At 47.2% G+C, this 13460-nt stretch overlaps 1 protein-coding gene across 6 annotated transcripts in view; it reads left to right on the top strand.

The window, feature by feature from the left end:
* The first annotated feature begins 4827 nt into the window (after window positions 1–4827).
* Ap1b1 (adaptor related protein complex 1 subunit beta 1) overlaps window positions 4828–13460 on the top strand; it is a 51307-nt gene continuing 42674 nt past the window's right edge. For 2 of the 6 annotated variants that reach the window (XM_063273008.1, XM_039091797.2), the window contains exon 1: window positions 4847–5005. The gene's annotated coding sequence lies outside the window, so the exon portion shown is untranslated. Of the gene's footprint in view, window positions 5109–13460 lie in introns of all 6 variants that reach the window. The other 4 variants (XM_063273010.1, XM_063273009.1, XM_063273011.1 and 1 more) reach the window with 4 other exon arrangements.

Raw genomic sequence — 13460 nt, forward strand, 5'->3', positions numbered from 1 at the left:
CGGGGCTGGACTTGAACTTGATATGTAGTACAGACTGGCCTAGTCTGCCTTCTGAATGCTGAAAATATTCCTGTGCACCACTCACACGTGGCGCCTTTAGCGCATGGCACTCACACATGCATTTAGTACTTAGCGCTGGCTAGCTGTGTCTTAAGCTCTTTACCTATCTAAAAAATACCTAGATTTTCCTGATATCTGAATAAAATAGGGCATTAGTCCCATTTTCCAGATGGGACACTGAGGGTCAAAGAGACTGAGTTACATGTGCATGCACACAGTCAGCAAGAACGATGTCAGTGCAAACAGTAGATCCCCTGCCACAGGAGCGTCAAGAGAGCAGGCATTGTGTATAAATGCCGAGACTCTATCTCTGTTAGGGATCTTTTATTTTAAAGATTTATTTATTTATTATATATAAGTATACTGTCGCTGTCTTCAGACACACCAGAAGAGGGCATCAGATCTCATTACAGATGGTTGTGAGCCACCATGTGGTTGCTGGGAATTGAACTCAGGACCTCTGGAAGAGTAGTCAGTGCTCTTAACCACTGAGTCATCTCTCCAGCCCAGGAAAATAGGTTTGAGGATGGATTTCCCATACCTAAGGATTTTGGAGCCTGAGTGGACTGACTCTCTCTCTCTCTCTCTCTCTCTCTCTCTCTCTCTCTCTCTCTCTCTCTGTCATACTGGAGATTGAAACAGGTCTTTGAGCATGTTAAACTAACACTGTTCCACTGAGCTCTACTTTTCCAGATCTAGTCTGGGCCCTTTCAATTGTGGAATAGAAACTGGTCCAGCCTAGGGACTGGAGCAAGCAGAGAACTCTGAGAGGCAGCCTGTGGCAGTAGAGCCTGAGGAGCCAGGCCGAATTTTGCTCCTGTAAACTCGAGCAATGGTGTAATGGAAGGAAGGAGCCCTGGAGGCCTCCAGGCCCCTCTGCTCTGCCAGCGGCACCCCACAAGGTGAGGATATAAAGCCCCCCACCTCCTGCAGGTGAGGGGCTGGCATTATCAATAAGGTCCTGAACACATTCACTTTGTGGCAACTTAAGGGATTTAAAGGACTAAAAGCAACAAGGAGCAGTAAGCAGAGACTGGGATGGCAGATTCATAACTATATAGGAAGAAAAGTCTAGAAACTTGAACTAGAAGGGCATTTGCAAGGCCTGTGCCTGAGATGGTGTTTACAGAAAAGAATGGCAGCTAATGGCACTGTGGACCCTCTAGTGGACACAGAAGTGTAGAACACTCTTTAATTTATCCAAATTAAGTCCAAGGTCCTGATAATGGTATATGAGATTTGCATGGTATCTACAAGTATCCTTCTGTGTTCTTTCAGATGTTGCCCACTGGGGGCTGGAGAGATGGCTCAGTGGTTAAGAGCACTGACTGCTCTTCCAGAGGTCCTGAGTTCAAATCCCAGCAACCACATGGTGGCTCACAACCATCTGTAATAAAGTCTTAAAAAAAATTACAAAAAAGAAAAAGATGTTGCCCAATAACTTGTATAATATGTAACACGGGTAGATACTATATATAAAGGGCCATTAGACCCAGGGCTGGGGACCTGGTTCAGTTAGAGTGTAGAATGTTGCCTCATCACTCTGCTATACAGCAGGGATTTACAAATCTGGAAGACTCAGATGTCTAGCTAGTTCTCTTCTGCTGGTCCTCCCTTGCAAGTCTTCCTGCCTCTGTAATGTGCTCCTTAGAGTTTCCTCCATCTCAGCCTATGAAGAAACCACATTCACTTCATTCAGAAGATTCACAAAAAAAAAAAAAAAAAAAAAAAAAAAAAAGGCTACCTGCTGCTGGAGGCCAATCCTTAGGAAGCAGGTCTGGGACCTCTGTTTCCTTGGAGATTTTTATTTTGAAACTGTCTCCTTATGTAGCCCAGGCTGGCTTGTAGCTGATGATCCTTCCGCCTCTGCCTCCCAAGTGCCAGGGTTACAGGTGTGCCCCCCACACCCACATTCTTGGGGTCTTTTACGTTTCCTCTCTACTATTACTTTGTCACTTAAACACGGACACTCTCCAGCCGGGTGATTTTAGGGCTTTTAAAATTGTTGTTGACCAATTCTTCTCTTTTCATTTCCCATTTTGTTTTCTCTATGATTGACAACTGCTGAATTTCTCATTAGAAATGTTTCCTCCGGACAGCTCAACAGGCAGCATGATATGTTCATATACAGTCATTCTAGATGTGCAGAAGAAGAAATACCTCAAGAAGACACAGCAGGAGGGCGGTCATCTGCAAGCCAAAGGGAGGTTCAGAAGAAACCACCTGAGTCTTGGCTTTAGATTTCTAGCCAGCAGAACTGTAAGAAAATAAATTTCTGTAACTGCAGCAAAAAGGTTTTCTTCCATTTTTAGTTAAAAAAAAAGGGGGGTTTAAAAATGGAATAAAGTCTGTGAACTGAGGCAAAGGTAATTAGAGTTTGGAGGCATCATAAAGAGGCAGAGTGAAGGCAGAATGGGGCCAGAGTCTGACCTTAGCAGGTGCAACTGTGCTTGTTAGCACACAACAGTGAGGGGAGGGCGGTTCTTGGGAATGGAGGGGAAAAGCTGTCTGAGACCCTTTGGGGGTGGGGGAGACTTGGGCTGAGGAAGTGGATGCAGTTGTGGGGGCAATGTGCAGATTTGTTGTTTCTCTTTCCTGGAATTGCTTTAAGCAAGACAGATAATCTTGGGAAACAGGCTCTCTCACATTCTTCTCTGGGCTGAGCAAGGTCAGCTGTAATCTCATACAAATCCTGTTTTTAAAACCAAGGCACTCAATCAAAGATACTTTACCAATGACAATTTCCGGGTGTTAATATTAGCCTATGTGTGTGTGTGAGTGCGTGAGTGCGTGCGTGCGTGTGTGTGAGTGTGTGTGCGTGTGTGTATACTTATACATACATACATACACACACACATATATACATACATATATATATATTTATATGATGTCATCACTGAGCACTGAGGGAAGCTGGGTGAAGGATACATGGAATTCTTTTTTTTTTTTTTTTTTTTCTTTTTTTCGGAGCTGGGGACCGAACCCAGGGCCTTGTGGTTGCTAGGCAAGCGCTCTACCACTGAGACAAATCCCCAACCCCATACATGGCATTTTTGCTGTTGTTTTGTTTGTTTTTGAGACAAGGTCTCACTATTGTAACTTTGGAAAATTTCTATGCAGACCAGCCTGGCTTTGAACATACAGAAATCTATCTGGCTATGTGGGATTATAGGCATGTACCACCAAGTCTGGCCCCTTTTTTTTAGATTTATTTGTTTTTTATTTGAGACAGGGTTTCTCTGTGTAGCCCTGACTGTCCTGAAACTTTCCCTGTAGACCAGGCTGGCCTCAAACTTTGAGATCCACCTGGGATTAAGGTGTACACCACTACCACCTGCATGATTTATTTATTTTATGTTCGTATGAACATATACCATGTGCATGTGTGGTCAGAGGAGGGCTTTAGGTCCGCTGGGACTGGAGTTACAGATGGCTGTGAGCTGCCGTGTGGGTGCTGGGAACCAAACCCAGTTGTCTGGAAGAGCAGCCAGTGTTCTTGACTGCTGAACCATCTCTTCAGCCCAGCATATGGGATTCTATTTTGTCCATTTTTAACAATTTGCAGTAACTCTGCAAAGGCGGGTAGATTTTTGCTTGGTTCTCAGTTTTCCAGGTCAACCAAGGTGACAGGGATTCGGTTGTTAGAGTAGGATGCACAATGCTCTGAGTTAGATTGCCAGCATTACATAAACCAGACATGGTAGTGCGTTACTGTGATCTGAACACTGGGACTGGCTTGGGTTACATAACAAGATCCTGTCTCAAAAACAATAACAAACACACAAATAATAAAATAAAAAAGTCAGACATATCACATCTAGGAGGATAACCAAGTGTTAAAAAGTGATTGTCTCGGGGCTGGGGATTTAGCTCAGTGGTAGAGCGCTTACCTAGGAATCGCAAGGCCCTGGGTTCGGTCCCCAGCTCCGAAAAAAAAAAAAACCAAAAAAAAAAAAAAAAAAAAAAAGTGATTGTCTCAGGAGCCTACCTACATGGGGTTTTTTTGGTCTTCTTTTCTCTTACTAACATATTTTTTCTCTGCAATGCAGATATTATTGGTTTAATAAAAATGTTAGAATAGAGGTTTTATAATGTCTTAAAGGGGATGAACACAAGTTATCTATTAGAAAGAGAAAATTAACAAGACCAAAGTCAGGAATGAAATGGCTGTGTCAGTTGAGGTCCCGGCCAAAGGGACTAGCTATACTCCCTTGCATGAAAATCTTTTTTTTTTTTTTTGAGCTGAGGACCGAACCCAGGGCCTTTTGCTTGCTAGGCAAGCGCTCTACCACTGAGCTAAATCCCCAACCCCCACTGAGCTAAATCCCCAACCCCGCATGAAAAGTCTTAGATGTAGCATATGTTTTGCCTCCTAGTACAATGAATTTTACCAAGGACAGCAGAAAAAGTCTAACTTTTTCCTAGCAGAAAGGCGCAGTCTGGCTGGCCTCTGATCAGATTTATAGCTCCGGTTTTGACTTTCCACTTTGATGTTGGCCTCAGTTTCCCCATCTGTAACTTAGAAAGAGTTGGACTTCCAAGAGTCTTCCAAGACCCTTTCGATCCCATGGTGCTTGAGAGGGAGCCTGAACAAGGATTTTGAGCAAGGACACCCCATATTGCCTTTGCCGCCTGGCGGGCCCAGGCCCTCAATCCTCACAAAGGCCGGCTCTGCCGAGGCTCCGCCCTTCCCACACAGGCTCCGCCCAACAGGTCTCCAGCCCCTCCCGCCGGGTTGCACCCTTGACCCCGCCCCCGGGGTGTGCGTCCACCGGAAGTTCCGCGCGCTGGCTGCTCACTTCCGCTCGGCAGGTGACAGCGGTGGGGCTTGGAGCGGCCGGCTGCTGCTGCTGCGACGCACCGGCGGAGAGGGAGGAGGAGGCTGCGGACATTTTGCTGCTGAAGCGAGCCGAGCCGCGGCACCAGGAGCCGTTTGGATTTGTGGGTGAGGAAAAAGGAAACCCAGCGAGATAGGTGGAAAACTGAAGGGGTTCGAGGTGAGGGGTCTGCGAGGTCAGAGGTCACGGAGAGGACGCTACGCTGGAGAGGTACGAGCTGCGAGTGGGCGAAAGTGAAAGGGCTGCGTGTTCATTCATTCACGGCGGCTTGGCGGCCCGGCGTCAACCGGTCATCTCAGGTCCGCAGTCCTGTTTGAAGAGGACGGCTGGAGAGACTCCTGGACTTAGGCCTCTCCTGCGCTCTGCTTTTCCCCTCCTTGGCCAACCTGAGGTTTCCTCGTTCAGGGCCTTATCTCTTGGCCACCGCCCCCAGAATGGGGCAAAAATCTAGAAATGGCCTTATGCCGCCAGCCCCTGGTCCTTTGGATCATCAGGGACACGTTGACAGAATGGAGACACTTGTACTAGTGCTAACACAACAGTGTCTGTCAGTGGTTATCCAGTGACTTCGAAGCTATGTGCTAAGCACTTTGTGTACTGAGCTCACAGCAGCCCCTGTAAGGTAGCTACCATTGCTTTACCCTTTACTCCTGAGGACACAGAGACACAGGAGGTTAAATCACACATGGAAGGTCATTCGAATAGTAGAGGCAAAGCCAGACTTCCTATGCAGGTCTCCAGAACCGTAAAAGCGAAGGGACAAAGGCACCTGGAGCTGGTTTGGGGTCTCAGAGTGCTTTCATATATTGTCGCCATGATATTGTTTGGATTGATGTCAGGATGCCGCCTTCTCTACTCTTGTCTGGTCTGATGTTCATGAGGAGCGTTTGGTTCACTTTCGTTAGGAGGCTGTCGGTCGCAGGTTGTTGCTGTCAGGGCAAGAGGCTGAAGGTTTTCCTGACTCTTGGGAACTATAAGACACCAAATGGGCTATTCATGACACTAATATTCAGACTTTCCCTTCATCCCGTTTGCGCTTTTTTTTTTTCCTTTTGCAGTAAAGAGGGGGACAACAGGACCTCTTAGGGGATCATTTGGTCCTCGGTTCAGAGGGGCTTTGACCTGTCAGGGTGCTGGGAATGAGTAGTCTGCCTGGGAGATGGGAAGGTCACTTGGTGGCTGAAGGGTGAGGTTCTCCTCCTTTGTAGACATTTCCTTGCTCGGCTTGCCTTAGTTTCCCTGACAGCAACACAAAAGAGACTTACAGTCTTCCTACTTCCTCTTGAGTGCAGGGAACTGTGATAAGCCTGTGAAGGTTTCCTTGTGCTTTTGAAAAAAGTCGCAAGCCAAAATGTTTAATTAATTACCTCTTCTTTTTTCCTTTATTGGATTTGTTTAAAATTTACATCTCAAATGTTATCCCTGTTCCAGGTTTCCCCTCCAGAAACCAGCTATCTCCCTCTGCTCCCCACCCCAACCCCCTTTTTTTTTTAAAGCCAGTCTCACTCTGGCCCAGTCTGGCCAGGATCTCGTTGTGTCTTGAATTCATAGCACCCCTCTTGTCTCAGTCTCCCAAGTTCTAGGATTGATTACAGAACTGAACTACCACACCCAGCTTTTCTGTCCTGTCCTGTCTGTCTGTCTGTCAGTCATGAGCTCAGTTCCATTGAATTCACAGAAACTTAATAGTGTCACCTTATCCTATCCTTCCAAGGGATAATTGAAGACAGAGCAACTCTTAGGGACATAAACAGAGCCCTGGCACTCTGTCCTGAATCCAGCCCACCAGACTCCTTTGCCTCTCTTAGGAACTGTCAAGAGGGCTTAGCTGATCCCAGAGAATCAGACTTTCAGTGTCTCTGTAGAGATCATCTGATGAGTGTGGGTTGACTGAAGCTTCACACCGGGTAGTTTGAGGGGCTCAGAGGGCCAGTGGAATGAGCACTCTGACTCCTGCCAGTCAGCTGCTGGCTCTAGCCCCAGGTCAGCAGCTTCCTAGCTGTGTGACCTGGATAACTCATTTCAACTGGGTTTCTAGCCTAATAAAATATGTAGATAAAGTGGTAGAGCACTTCCCTGGCGTTTGCAAAGCTGGTTCCTGTTGCCAGCATCAAGAGAAATAAGGGTTTTGGGGAGACATGGTGGTCCATGACTAACCCCAGCCAGCACTTGTGAAGCTGAGGTGGGAAGAGGCCCATGTGATTGATCTACATGGTGTGTTCCAACCATGGCTACATAAAAAGACCTTGTCTCGGAATAGTCATAAGAAGACACTGGGAGGCCTCCCGTCTGTAGGTGTTGCATGAGGATATCTTGCAGAGCATATTACTATTGACCTGAAGCCATGGTACCTGTTGGGGCCTGCGTCTGGAAAAGGCTGTCTGCCCCGTGAGGTTACTGCTTTCTTCTCCAGTTAGACCTTTAAATGCTTTGAATACCACTCCTGCTCTCCTCACTTCTCAAAAAGAGTTTGAGAACAGTTTATTGTGGGTCCAGCTGGGGCTGGGGCTGGACTTTTCATCTTCTCATGTCTGACTGCTCACTTCCCCCAAAGCCTGCAGCGCTGACAGGAAGCAGGCATGGTTTGGGTAGGCTTTATAGTCTGCTGTGCTTCAGACGGTTGAGGGGTACTTGGTCCTTGAAGGCACTTCTGTTTCTCAACAGGTCTTTTTTCCTAAGATATGCTGCTGAGATTTTCATAACCAGAAGGGATTTATTTGCTCCTTCCTTCCTTCCTTCCTTCCCTCCTTCCTTCCTTCCTTTCTTTCTTTCCTGATTTTTTTATCAGTTTACATAGAGAGAAAAAAAATACTGTAGGGAGAAAATTGGGGAAATTAAAAAAAAAATTACTACTTAGCTAGATTTCGTGGCGCATGATTTTAACTTAAGTTAATCCCAGTACTTGGGAGGCAGAAGCAAGCAGATCTGTGAGCTTGAAGCCAGCTTAGTCTACAGAATGAATTCCAGGACAGTCAGAGCTGCACAGAGAAACCCTGTCTCAAAAACCAAAACCAATAAATAAAAAAATATTAAAAAAAATCCTCCTTGGAAATCTGTCAGTGGTTCCTCCTCTCCCTCAGTGGAAGCTAACTTTTCAGCATAGCCTCCAAGCCTTCCAGGCTCTGACTTCTGCTGGTTCTCCATCTTCAGCTTCCCATTCTACTCCTTGGCCTTCTGGTCATATTAGACACTGCCACCTCTGCAAGCTGCTCCTGTGCTCCGTCTTCCATCTGTGCTCGTCCGTCTGCACAGCCCACTCCTGCTACTCTCGCCCGGGCTACTCTTATGGCCTCCTTTGCTGGACTGCTGCCTGGTGCTTGCCATTTGCTCATCATCCCCGTCTTGCAGAGGCCTGAGCTGGCTGCCCCTCTCGTGTCCTGTGGCAGTGATCACCGTGAATGTAATTGTCTGCCTGCTTGGCTGCCTTCTTAGTAAAGATCTCTTAATCCTTAGCAAGCATTGTCTGAACTGTGCGCCTTCAGCGTCTAGCGAGGTACATGGCGCACGGGCAATGTTTGAAAAGTGGGGAAAGATCAAATGGATGGATAGCCCATGGCGTCGTGAGGGTTCCGGGTGATGGTCTGTGCGTCCTCATGCCATCGCAGTGGGATAGGGGAAGTGTGGCTGTTAGAGGGACTTACGTGCTTCAAGCGTCCATTGCTGTTCCCAGTCAGCAGAGTGCCTGAGCCGAGTTCTGGGAGCAGGGAGATGGCAAACCTTCAGGAGTGTTGGCTGATGGTTACCGAAAGCGGGCTGGATTCCGCGTGTGCTGACCTGTTTTATCTTTGTTAACCTCTATTTCCAGGATGCATCCTGTTAGCTAGTGGGGCCAGAGCTTGACTGTGGTTCCAGGTTTGAGGTTCCCTTGTGTCTTCAACCTTGGGCTGGACCTCTAATAGGATGATCTCCAACTATTTTAAGGGTTAGTGTAGCTGGTTGACTACGGAAGGTCCAGAGTCCTCTAGTTAGGATACCATTGTCACTCTGATCTTCCCAGGTTCTGATCTGATCCTCTTAGTACATCGGAAGATGACAGAATTGAGAGGATGATAGAATGGGGAGGTCATACTTCAACATCTCTTATTTTACCTTCTGTATGTGTGTGTGCATGGTAAAAGACATCTCCCAGGGGGTTGGGGATTTAGCTCAGTGGTAGAGCGCTTGCCTAGGAAGCGCAAGGCCCTGGGTTCGATCCCCAGCTCCAAAAAAAAGAACCAAAAAAAAAAAAAAAAAAAAGACATCTCCCAGGACCTGGCGCTCTCCTTCTGCCACGGGAGCTCAGTTCCAGGGATTGCACGCAGGTTTGTCAGCCTTAGCAACGAGTGTCTCTGCCCACGGGGCTCCTTCTCTTGTGTTTTATTTTTTAGTACTAGGGGATAAACCTTGGCCTTACACACCAAGGAAGTAGACCACCCCCACCTATATTCCCAGTTCTCACAAGCTTTTTCAAAAGTTATGTTATGTATATGTAAGCTCCCTGCGCACACGTGTGCATGGCATGTGAGAGTTTGGTGCCCTTGGAGAGCAGAGTAGACAACAGGTCTCCTAGAACTAGAGTTACAAACAGTTGTGAGCTGCCATGTGGATATTGAGAACCGAACCTGGGTCCTCTGCAAGAGCAGCAAATGCCTTTAATCCACAGAGCTGTCTCTCCAAGACCCCTTAAAAACCTTTAATTACATTTATTTATTTGTGTGGGTTCAGTGACATCGTTGCCATAGCCTGTGAGAACCAGAAGACAACTTTTGGGAGTGGGTTCTCTTCCACCACTATCAGGGTCCCCCTCAGGGCTCAACTTAGGCTATTGGTCAAAGACTGTTGCCCACAGAGCCATCTCACTGACCTCAACAGCTTTAGAGCCCGTGCTCTGGTGTCCGTTGTAAGTCCTTCCCTGCATTGTCACACACAGGAGTAGACTTGGGCAGCCTACACTCTGACCTACATCCTACTTGCTTTTTGGTCTTAAGCTCTTTGAGATGGAAGGAGTTTTTGTGTAGCTAGCTGTTGGGTCTGCTTCTGTCTTCATGTTGAACAGTTGAAGTGCTTGGTGTTAGGATTCTGACAACAGAGAATTCTTTTTTTTTTTTTTTTTTCTTTTTTTTTGGAGCTGGGTACCGAACCCAGGGCCTTGCGCTTGCTAGGCAAGCGCTCTACCACTGAGCTAAATCCCCTACCCCACAACAGAGACTTCTAAGTCTAGCATGCATGCATTCATTGATTCATTGATTCATTGTTTTTTGAGACCCACTAGAGTCTGTCACTGTGATGTACCAGTAGGTAAATAAGCCAGATCTAGTTTCTGCCGTATAGCATTACTTTCTCTTGGGGGAGAAACAAATTGGAAGCAGAAAACAAATGTCATAATTACAAAACTAGTAAGATGTGAGGAAAACAGAAGCCATGGCAGCCAGGGCCTGTTAAAATGGACACCTAGCATCTAAGATACACATGGATACCTGTGTCAGGATTCCACTACAGCAGGGTAAACTGCATTCTTTCAGTGATGTAAGCTGTTCTTCTGACACTCAGTGCCCAGTCCCCTCCGTGTGTCTTCATTGCCCATCCTCCACACTCCTCAGACACACCAGGTGCACCCTCACTTCTGCTCATGGTGGACGTGGTACCCGGGATCTCATGTTTGCTGAGCTTCTGCTCTGTTACTGCACCCCAAACCTAGCCCCAGCTGTTCCTTTGGTTTGGCTGATGTTTTCCAAAGATTCTTCACCTCAAGAGGGCCTTCAGTGGCCATTAGTTAAATTTCAACCTTCTGTCCTGCTCCGTGCTTGCTGGCCTCCTTTCCCTCCCTCCCTCCCTCCTTCCCTCCCTCCCTCCCTCCCTCCCTCCCTCCCTCCCTCCCTCCCCCCTTCCCTCCCTCCCTCCCTTCTTTCTTTCTTTCTTTCTTTCTTTCTTTCTTTCTTTCTTTCTTTCTGGTTGGCTGTCTGGCCGTCTGGCTGTTTGTCTTTCTTTGCCAGCTCTGTGTTTTGTTGTTTTTGTTCTAATCTTAATCTTGCTTGTCTGCAAGATTTCTCTTTCCTTCAGTGCAGGTAAACAGCTTCCAGGTCAGGGTAGCTGCATGGCGAATGTGTGCACATGTGTAGAAATACTGGAGAATAGCATATAAGGACCTTCTTAAGTGGTGGATGCAGGGAATGTGTCTTTAAAGTGATGCCATCTAAGCTGAGATTTGAAGGGCAGGAGAGGATAATCCTGGTAGGATTAGCAAGTACAGAGACTATGAGGGCCTGACGGTCTGAGATCCTCGAGGACCTGGCGGTGCTCTCGTTGCAGTCCATGGCACAGTCCCCGCCTCTTAGGATATGTTCAGTCTGAACCTGTAGGAGCAGGTAATGGCCTGCCTCACTGAAGAACTGAACATGTACGTCTCTCCTCCACTTTATTATTGTCTTAGTTACTTTTCTAGTACTGTGAAGAAACACCTTGACCAAGGCAATTTACGAAAGAAAGCATTTAATCTGGGACTCAGCATTTGAAAGGGTTTGAGTCCTGACCATCATGGTGGGAAGCATGGCAGAAGGCAGGCATGGGGCTTGAGCAGTAGCTGAGAGCTCACATCTGATCCTCAAGCGTGAGAGAGAGGGGGGGAGGAGAGAGAACACTAGAGAGTCTAGAGAGTGCTAATTGGAAATGGTATGGGCTTTTGAAACCTCAAAGCCAGGTGACAAACCTCCTCTAACAAGGCCATATCTCCTAATCCTTCCCAACTGTGGACAAGCATTCAACCATCTAAGCCTATACACTCAAACTACCACAAGTATGTATTTTTAATTAATTCATTCTTTGTGGTCCTGAGGATGGATCAAACCTCTGGCTTGTGCATGCTAACCGAATGCTTTGCCACTGAGCTCTCATCTCAGCCCATTTCCCCATTTGAGATGTTGCCACCGGGTCGTCTACTCTGCACCATGTCTTCTCTCTGATCCTTTTATGTTTACCCTTCCACTTACTGGCTGTGAAATGAGCTTGGTGCTCTGGCATTTTCCATTTCACAGTAGTCACCAGTAGTCACCAGTAGTTTGAGACTGGTTTACAAAACATGAAGTTTCCCCAAGAGTTGAGCATTAGTTACCAGTGTGTGCTGGGTACCTCTTTGCTTGATTCCTTGGCTAGTTGAACTGGGAGTTGAAGTGAGAGGTTGGGACCAGAGGTATGAAGTGTGAGTTGTCAGAGTATGGGTGAGATCTCCAGAGGTGAAATAGTGTACAAGGAGAAGGGGAGAGGATCGGGCATGCGCCCCTCAGAGCTCTCCTGTGCACGGAGAGGAGGAAGAGGCAAAGCAAAGGAGAAGGCATGGCCAGTAGGGTCAGAGGAGAAAGCAGAGTGGGAGTTCCTAACATGCAGGGGAAGAAAATCTCTAGGAGGTGGCATTGCCGGGCAGGGGCAGATGCCACTTGATATTTGACAAGACTTTTGTGTCTTCTGCTGGCAGAGTCCCCCTCACTGGCCTCCCATGCCATCCCTGAACCTTTACTTCCTCCTCTAGTCTCATGGTTCCCTCTTCTCCCATGGCTTTGTTTTGTGATGTGGTCTTGCTGTGTAGCCCAGCCCAGGCCTCAAACCCCATTCTTCTTGGCTCTACTTCCCAAGCTCGAGTCACTGTATGTGGCTCAGTGGTGGCCACTGACTCCTTAATCCATGGGCTTCTTCTTCAGGCTTGAACATGGTGCTCTCTGTTGACGTCCTGGCCCTTGTTTTAAGTGATTACTATGACAGTAAAGCTGGCGGAAGCCTGTTTCTAGCAGCATTGGCAGCCCCGCTGTTCTCAGGTCCCAGCCTTGTTACACTGGAGTCTGTCGAGGGAGCATTCTTCTTGTCAGCCATCTTCCACAGCTGCCTAGTCTTCCCTTCATCTTTGAGAACTTCCCTGATGCTCCATCCATCTCGGGGTCCCCTCGGAGCTTTGGTTCCGACTTTCTAAAGGGCAGGATCATTCTCCTGTCCCCTGCAATTCTACCTTTGGCCTACTGTATACAGCTCCCATGTGGGCATAGTCCAGGTCTGCAGTGGAAGACGCTCCACTGCCTGCTGAGTGGATGGCCACAGCTCTCCAGAAAGACTTCCCTTTGTGGGGAGCAGAGATTGTAATAAGCCTTGTTCTGTGCTCTCTGGTTTCTTTCTTCTTATTTTAATTTAGTATTGTCTCAAAGAAATCCTAACGAGTTTTTTTTACTTTGTTTTAATATTTATTATTATTAGTTTTGTTTTGTTTTCAAAAATTGGATTTCAATATGTAGCTCTGGCTGTCCTGCAACTCACAGAAATCCACCTGCTTCTGCCTCCTGAGTGCTGGGCTCAAAGGTGTGTCCATCACCTGCCTGGCAGGATTGTGTGGTCGGTTGGTTTGGTTTGGTTTAACCCAGAGGAATGTGGCTGTTGGTAGATTACCGGGAAGCTGACACCTGAGTGAGGCTCCTGAGGCTGATGGACCTTTGCTTGCGTGTGGTGCTTTCCTACCTTTGCGTCCTTTTCATTTTGAAGCTTGTAATTACGATGAGCCTCAAGAGATTGCTTTGATTAATCAGATGTCATCCAAATCCCAAGAGA

The sequence above is a fragment of the Rattus norvegicus genome, chromosome 14 (assembly GCF_036323735.1).
Source record: "Rattus norvegicus strain BN/NHsdMcwi chromosome 14, GRCr8, whole genome shotgun sequence".
Lineage (NCBI taxonomy): Eukaryota > Metazoa > Chordata > Mammalia > Rodentia > Muridae > Rattus > Rattus norvegicus.